The following is a 9,262-nucleotide window of genomic DNA, read 5'->3' as shown; positions in this document are numbered from 1 at the left end:
GAAAAAAAGGCAAAGCATTTGGAGACAGCGCAATATCAGGCGCAACCAAAACCTCAGATTCTAGTATAACATTTCCATCCCTAATATTATCCAAAATTACATCAGCCGGTTGATTAAAAACCAAGCTCACCATCATATATAATATAACTAATTCACTGATATAATTTTTGTTTCTCTTAAACAATAAAAAGATGAGAACTAGCGAATCACCTCATTTGTTTTAGAAGTGATCATCATTTTAAACTCAAAATCACGATTGGGATTAAATTAAGGCTTCATTTGAGACAGCTTTCTTACTGCTTCTTAAAATAATTTTTTAATTTTTTTTTAATTTTTTATTAAAAAATTTACTTTAAAAAACTAAAAAAAACAGTCCAAAATGAAACCTATAAGTTTTATTTTAAACAATTGTACAAAATCACTCATTTAAAACTAATTTGAAGTATACGCAATAATGAAGATATCTATGATTGAGCAGTAAAATTGTCATGATAATTAAAGAGGCTGTCTTGTTTGTAATTTTATTAGATAAAGATCGAGTTAGAGGTTAGTTGGTCTGACGGAAGAAATTTTTTTTTTCTAGAGAGAGAGAGAGAGAGAGGATCATCATAATGAGGAATAATATTGAATGAATATTTTTTCATTTGATCTCAATATTCATATAAATAAAATAATATGTGATGATCCTTCATTTTCCGAGTGGAGGAATTCTATAATGAACTCCATCCTTCTGTTGTACTCTGCTTCCTCCCATGTGTCAAGTCATGTGGTATTTTATCTTTAATCTGCAAACACATGATGTCTCTTTTGAAAAGAATGCCCGGCCTTCACAAGCTTTTTAATGATTCATCCATCCGCTCACATGCACACATGCAAATCTCACGTGCTCCCCCCTCCCCCTCCTCTCTCTCTCTCACACACAATCTCTCTCTCAATATTCTCATATAAAATACTTTAAAATAAAAAATATTTATTCAAAATAATAAGCTATATAAATATTTATTTTGATTGAAAGAAAATTGCCCTAGTCGCTCCGACCCCTTCCTCCTTCCATGAGTTTCAACACCACCGGCATGGCCGGGAAAACCTTCCGGCATGGACCCCTCCCTTAGTGACTTCCCACCATATTCCACCCTCTCCAAGGACCCCTCCCCCTCCAATGCCTCCTTAATGAAATGGACGCAAGTGGTTTCGTCCTAAAACTAGCATTCTTCTGGTTTCTCTATTGCTTCTCACCCAACTCCATATGAGATATTTCCCTTTACTCAAGAAGATATTTCAAAAGCTTCAGAAGATTGGAATCTGTCTCTCGTGGGGTTTTCTGTTGGAAAATGACCCTATTGAAAAGCCTTAATGACAGCAATACGTAAAACTTGGAAGTCAAATTAAAGGTACGCTTCAACTCTTAGCTCTCAAGGATGGTTTTTACTTGCTTAAGTTCACTGCTCCAGAAGATTACGGCATGGCATGGTTGGGCAGGGCTTGGTTCTTCCTATGTAAGCCCTTCATTCTTCAAAAGTAATCCCCTAAATTCAGACCTAAGCGTGAGGAATTCAACTCGATACTTATATGGCTAAAAATTATAGATCTTCCTCTTTGTTACTAGACTCCTATCAGCATTTCTAAGATTGCCACTAAGATAGAAATCCCTCTTGCTATTGATAAGTTAGCAACATAAAAAACTCATCTTAACAACGTGTGTTTGGGTTCAAGTGACAAATGAGTTCAAATATCCTAAGGAGATTCCAATATCACTTGCTGGGGAGATATTAAAAATCCAATATTAATGGAAAACAATTCCTTGTCAAACATGCCAATCCCTTTCTCATGATTCAACCTTTTGTCCATCAAAAAAGCCCTCGGTCGAAAAGCCTCCTTCGCGCCATGTACGAGGATAAAGCTCCACTCAGAATCCACATGGGAAGAATAACCACTTCCACATGTGTAATGCTCCGTCCTCTAACTGGCTTTTATCTTCTATTGATTCAACCCCTCTCTTCCACGCAAGATGGTCAGCCCCCTCTTCTTCTCTTCAAGCTTGTGTCGCTCCTTCCAAATTATTCCACCAAACCTCTCTCACACCATGACTAAAAATACTGCATCACCTACCTTAATTCACCAACTAAAGAAAACCTTTATTCTGAGTATTTTTTTTCATCCTTAGGTGGTTATTCCAAATCAAATATTGTTTCCCAACAGGTTCAACATTTTGCAGGAAACAATTGAAGAGTATCATTTTTCTACTCCCCAAGATGTCTAGTAACTTGTCCCACTAATCTTCACATCCTTCTTCTTCAAAAGGTCCCGTATAGCTCTCATCTTTTTAACCTCCATCTAACATGTTAAAAATGGGCATTGACAATACACTTCTAGGGAACACTGCTTCTTTCTCAACTCAGCCTCATAAACACCAAGAGCCAAAGCTCTAAAAAGGGGCCCCATAACTCGACAAAATTATGATGTCTCTTCCCCTAATAGTTGCTTGGAACATCATGGGCTTTAACAACCCTGAGAAGGTCTTTAGTCGTAAGCAATTTACTGAGAATCAATGTTTAGAAATGCTTTGTATTCTGGAAAATAGGATTCAAGCTTCTGCTTTATTGGACACTTAGTTTTTTGCCATGCACAAAATTTTTTAGAATGAAGCTAGCTGTCACAACTCTGATTATGCAAAATTTGGTCGTATTTGAATCAAATGGAACCCGAATTCCCTATGTTTTTTCTCCTTTATATCATTCAAAACAAGATATTTATGGTTTGGTAAATATGAGCTCCAGCTCCCCTTTTATGATGTCCACCATTTATGACTTTAACTCATATGACGAGTGGTAGGAGCTTTGGGATGAATTAAGGAAAATTAATCCCAACAATAGCATACCGTGGGTGGTCATAGGAGACTTCAACTACTGTAGATACTAGTTTAATAAAGTTGTATGAAATTCCTTAAGTAGAAGAAACGAAACTCTTAAACATTGAGGCACCTTTTGGTGTAGTAGCTGGAATTTTCATAAAAAAATCAGTAGTTAAGTGTGCTCATACCAGAGCAATTCTGGAATGGGTGACATACTAAGAAGTTACACAAGTAGGATCAAACCATGAGGTTCTTATGCTAAATCAAGCAATATATCGATAATTAACAATTTTTACTGTCACATATGGTATTAGAGCAATATACTAGCATGAAGATGAGAATAAAGTGTCATTTAAGACAAAATAATACGCCATGGGAGCCACCTCTTGAACCTTGTATGGGACAAAATGCTACACGATGAGAGCCACCACTTGAACTTGTAGGGATCAGTACCTCTAAAATCCTATTTGTTTGGTGGATGATTCTTAGTAAAGATACTAACGAGTGCATCATTTACTTAAGTGAGATAGATTATGAAATCCCTTAAGTAAAAGAAGTTAAACACTTAAAAATAGAGGCGTCTTATGGTGTAATAGATGGAATTTTTGTAAGAAACTCTGTAGTTAAGCATGCTCATCTTGGAGCAATTATGGGATGGGTGACCTATTGGGAAGTTACACCAACAAGATAAAACTATGAGGCTCTTAGACTAAAGCGAACAATATCTCGATATAATTAAGAGTTTGGACTGTCATATGCTTGGGGTATTAATATCCACCATAGCAAGTTAGGCCCTTTTAACTCTATAATATTTTATACCAACCTTCTAGTACTAGTGTCAAATGGGAGCTTTTACATTTGGGACGGCTTTGTTACTGACTTTAAATTTATGCTAAAAAAATAAAGAGCGAAATTCTAAATTATTATGAATTAGTAAAAATGTAAGCCTAGATGCATTTGACTTAGGCTTAATTCGTTTGGGACGGCTTTCTCACTGTTTCTTAAAGTATTTTTTTTTTTATAAAAATTAAAATTTTTATATTAAAAGGCTACTTTAAGTAGCAGTAAAAAAGCCGTCACAAATGAAACCTTTGTTTTTGATAACTTTCGTACTGCTTTTTAAAACGACTTTTTCGTTGAAAAGTTTCAAATTCAAAAAAAAATTTGCACTTAAAAATTATTTTAAAAAGTGAAAAGAAAACCGTCACAAATGATGCTTTAATTAAGAATCAGCATCTCATGAAAAGGCCTAAATAATCTCACATAGTAATATGTAATATATTAATACTAAAGATGGCATATAAAGCTACCAATATACGCCACTAATAAGAAGGAATATAAAGCTTTTTTTTTTTTTTTTGGGAAAATTGGGGGGGGGGGGAAATTAAAGAAGGCATATAAAGCTACCAACCTATCTTTAAAGAAAAAAAAAACTGAGCTCTAATAGAAAACTATTTTTTGTAGAGACCTGAAAATTTTGAGGAAAGCATTATGAAAATATTATGATTTTAAAATATATAATGAATCAAGCAAAAGTGCTATATATTATGATTTAACAACTTCATTATTGATTTATAAAATATTTTTTTAGTATTAAAAATTTTTTGTAGTAGAATTTATTTTATAAAGCAATAAAAAAATGATCCCAAATGAAGTCTAAGACTTCGTTTGGGACGGCTTTCTTGTTGCTTTTTAAAGCAGCTTTTTAATATAAAAATTTAATTTTTATACTAGAAAGCTGCTTTAACAAGCAACAAGAAAGTCTTTCTAAACGAAACTTAAGTCACAGAAATCAAAAGGTTGTTATCATCATGTGAGAATTGATTGTAGTAGAAGATTGAAGAGTTAGGCTTCATTTGGGACGGCTTTTTTACTGCAGCTTAAAACGGCTTTTTAGTCTAAAAATTTTTATTTTTAAACTTAAAAATTGTTTTAAGAAGCAATAAAAAAATCATCTCAAACGAAGCCTTAATGTGACAACAACATAACAGTTTAGGTGGTGCAATTAGTATGAAAATGATATTGATGTTCTATGGACTATAGTACTCATAATTTTATTAATATTTTTATAATTTCTAATAAGAGGAAATGGTAAGTGGTATTTTAATATAGTTTGATGGATATTTTAATATTTTTTTATGAATTGTTTGTTTTTTTATCATATTTTTAGTAACAAAAAGGCAATGGTAAGATGTAAGCTTGAAAATCATTACCAATTCATACTTAGCTAGAGACTTACATCAAACCTAATAAAAATGATCTATATATCCACTGAGGCTTAGGGTGGTTGGTGGGTTAGCACGATTGGGAACCCTCCATCCTATGTTCGAATCCTCTCTACAACGGCCTCGCCTCTTCAGTGGGGCAAAACAAATGTGGGTGGTCTCGTTAGGTTCTGCTGAGAGATTAGTTACATCACTAAGTACTTCCTTTTGAGTGACAGCTGATAGATACCCCTTTCAAAAAAATATAATACTTTTTTTTTTAATTCTTTGAATACATCATTGTATAGCTGCAATCATCTAATGATAAAATCTTTGACCGATCTCTTTATATGTCACAAAAATCTTCTGGTTAAAGATTTTTAAAATATATTTTTGTAACCTATTTTTTTATTCATAAGGAGAATCATTGAAATAAAAAAAGTTACTTTGTACTTATTTAAATTAATCATTAGCGAATTTTCATTCATGTTCTGTCGCTCTCTCCCATTATTTTTCTCTGTCCCATCCTATATTTATATTATTATATTTCTCCCCATTTTTTTTGGGAAAAATATATTCTCCTCCATTAGGCCTGCAGCCCTTTCCTCGCACTCTCCTTCCTTTTGTCCATCAAACATAATATTAATTCATGTGCATGGTCGTTATATTTATACATATAATAGGAGGAGAACATTTAGAGATAGAAGAGGAGTAGGAATAGCTTTAGAGTTCAAGTGAGCGAGAGGTCTGAGTTTCACTCGTTTATTGGCTCTCGAGCTGAACTTAATGCGAGCTCATAAGTCGAGTTCGAGCGTTGAGATGCTCGTACTCGATGAGCAGAGAGCGGCTTGCAATAATTATTAATATTTTTTTAAAAAATATTTTAATTTATTAAATTTAAAAGAAATAATTAATAAATTAATAATAAATGTTTAAAATATTTAATAAAAATGTAAATATTGAAATATTTAAAAAATTATGCTGAAACTTGCGAGCCGGTTTGAGCTCATTTACAGTGGGACGAGCTCGAGTTCAAGCCGACTTCTTGACCGATGAGCCGGCCTCAATAATATCACTACTCGACTTGACTCGACTCGACTCGACTTGTTTACACCGATGGTGTGAGTTAGGTAGAGAGAAGATTATAAAATAATGAAAATGAAAAATTCATTTTTCACATTCATTTCAATGCATGTGCAGATGTGCTCCTACTTAATGATGTCTATTCAACGGCAAATTATTAGGTCTGGTCACCCGACCTAGAAATAGATTCGGTCCATTCGGATATGCAATAAAAACTTGCCACGTGTACTGAGCTTTGACTGTGCACTTTGACTGCGCTTTAAGTGCGCTTTTACTGCGCTTTTTTTACTGTGCTTTTTTTAGTCAAAGCGCAGTCCACATGGCAAATTTTTAGTGGATGTCAAGACCTAGAATAAGGTCCGATGACTAGAACTAATAATTTGCCCTATTCAACGGGTGGACTACGTACATGTCGAAGACTACTTATTGATTTGTATGTGGTATTCTATCAATGGACAATCGGCAAGGTGGGGCAACATTACTTCTCTCGTTGTCCTAATTAAGTTTATAATGTTGAATTAATAATAAATATTAAAGCATCTAAAAGTCATTAAACTAATTCAAATTTTAATGAGGATAATAATTTCATCCTTAAGTAAAGAATTTGATATTTTAATTTTAATTAAAAATAGAACTTTCCGCTTTTAATCACACATTTTCATGAAATGTGAATATTATTTTTATAGGAGAAGATGGGGTTTGTCTCAATCTCTTATAGGAGTATAGCTTAATATTTATCTTTAGTTATGCGTATAATTTTCTCTACATAAATAATGATAATATTTGTTAGGGAACGAGGAATCAAATATAAAGAGATATAATAAATCACGACCTGCAAAACACAAACGACTACAAGAGATTTACATGAGTTACAAAAGTACCCTTGCAGAGTTGCAGTCAAATTATCCCGTCAAGGGGCATTGCCCTCTTGGACTCCCGATGTATCTGTGAAGCTTGCGATGGTGAAGGATATAAACAAATAAGGATTGAGCCAAATTCGAGGCAACTCCAACAATATTCTTTTTAAGAAAATAAAACCAAAATAAAAAAAATTGTACAACTAAATGATATTTTTAATTACACCTCAATTTTAAAATAAATAAAATAAAATAAAATAAAAAACTTTAATTGCACATCTTGGCATGATCACAAGCCTTCTTCTATTCGGGATTTTTTTTATTGGTGTTGATGGAGCATATGCTTTAGAATATGATTATATTATTTTTCTATATTTGAAGGGAAAAACAATTTTTTTTTTAGCTTTAAGGATTTTAAAATTTGATAGAATTGAAAATACTTTTTTTTTTAATTATATTAAATCTTTATCCAAGATTTTGGATCATCTTGAATACAGGGGTTAGGCAATTATATTTTTATTATGAGAATTATATTCTGATTAAGAAAAAAATTAAAATATTTTATGATAAGCATTAAACTTATTTAGAAATTAATGATAGATTAAAAATGTAATTTTATATTAACCATAAAAAAATTAAAAAATTTGTAATCTTCTTTGAAATGTGAGATTATTATCTGCGGATTTTGGACGTAACTTTTAATTAATTATACAATATATGTATATTTATAATCGGGATAATTTTTTTCGTCCGGACTCGACACAGAATAATTTCTCGCTGCATTGATGACTCTCTCACAGCTATGGTAGCATCCCTACCACTACAAACTAATCCTTATTTAAACTCATCTGATACAGTAATGATAAGGCTATGTTTAGTGTTAGGTTTACACATAATTCTTTGATAAAAAGTAGTTTCTGTTTTTCGTGGAAAGGAACAGTACACTATTTTAATTTTATTGCCATCAGCAGCGAGAATCTATGATCAGATGTCATCTTTGAGAAAAATTATTAGGTGCAGAGTGCGCACCGTCCGCGCAAGTACTTGGTACCTAACGGTACCGAGTGCGGGTACCGCTAGCCGCTAGGTACTCAATGCTTGTGCGGACGATTCTCTCCGTCCGCACTCCGCACCTAATAATCTCTCCATGTTTGATTGGGAGATAGGGCTACCAATGAACCTATAATCTTTAAGGAATATTTCATGAAAAACAGATCCGATTCAAGCTATACAAATTCAAAATTTTGGGCGATTAGAAGATTAAAAAAAGAGAGATTTTGTAGAGATTGCTTTTTCTTTCTTTATCATTATTTTTTTGTTTTGAAAATTTATCTCTTTTTATCTGTTTAATTATACAAAAAATTAATTTTTATGAATCAGACTAAAATTTATTGTTATGATATCATCAATTTGATGTTAATTCTATTTTAGTTCTCCCTCATATATTATTATTATTATTATTAAAACTAATGTTCTAACCATCATTCTACTTATTTAATGTCATTATATTATTATTCAAGTAAAAAAATTCAAATATGAATCCGACTTCTTAACCCTAATGGTTGAGATACATCCCTCAGACTTTTTAAACTGATTTTCAAGATTAAAAAAAATAAAATAATAAAATACAATGCTAATCTTTATTTCTTGGCATCCTTACACACTACAAGTCTGCAAAGCCACCCTTAGTTATAAGCTAAAATAAGATAAAATACACCTAAGATACAATCTACTTAAAATTTGATCAATATCTTATGAAATTGTCTTAAAAACTGTCCAAAAATGAAAAAAAAAAAAAAATTATATAATGAATTATTTGGTTCACTTATATGTTACATTTATGGTATCTTAATAATTGGTAGCTTATGCACTATTATTATTATTATTATTATTATTATTATTATTATTATTATTATTATTATTATTATTATTATTATTATATATAAGTTGTAACTAATCAAAAAATAAAATATTAGAATGTATCGACAATTAAATATTATAGCTTCCAATAAAATAAGCAATTTTGTATGTTAGGCTCCGTTTAGGATGATTTTCTTACTGTTTTTTAAAATTATTTTCTAGTAAAAAAATTACTTTTGTACTGAATAATTACTTTAAAAAGTAGAAAAAAAATCATGCCTTAAACTGATTTGCCAACTCTCCAACTTAATTAGTTCAATATTTATTTCTCTTCTTATAGATATTCTTTAAGAACATCACTTCTTTAAGACCCCATTACTGAAAACAAATAAAAATTTAATTAACTT

The sequence above is a fragment of the Dendrobium catenatum genome, unplaced genomic scaffold (assembly GCF_001605985.2).
Source record: "Dendrobium catenatum unplaced genomic scaffold, ASM160598v2 fragScaff_scaffold_1117, whole genome shotgun sequence".
NCBI classification, from domain to species: Eukaryota; Viridiplantae; Streptophyta; class Magnoliopsida; order Asparagales; family Orchidaceae; genus Dendrobium; species Dendrobium catenatum.
This window is presented reverse-complemented; position numbering follows the sequence as displayed.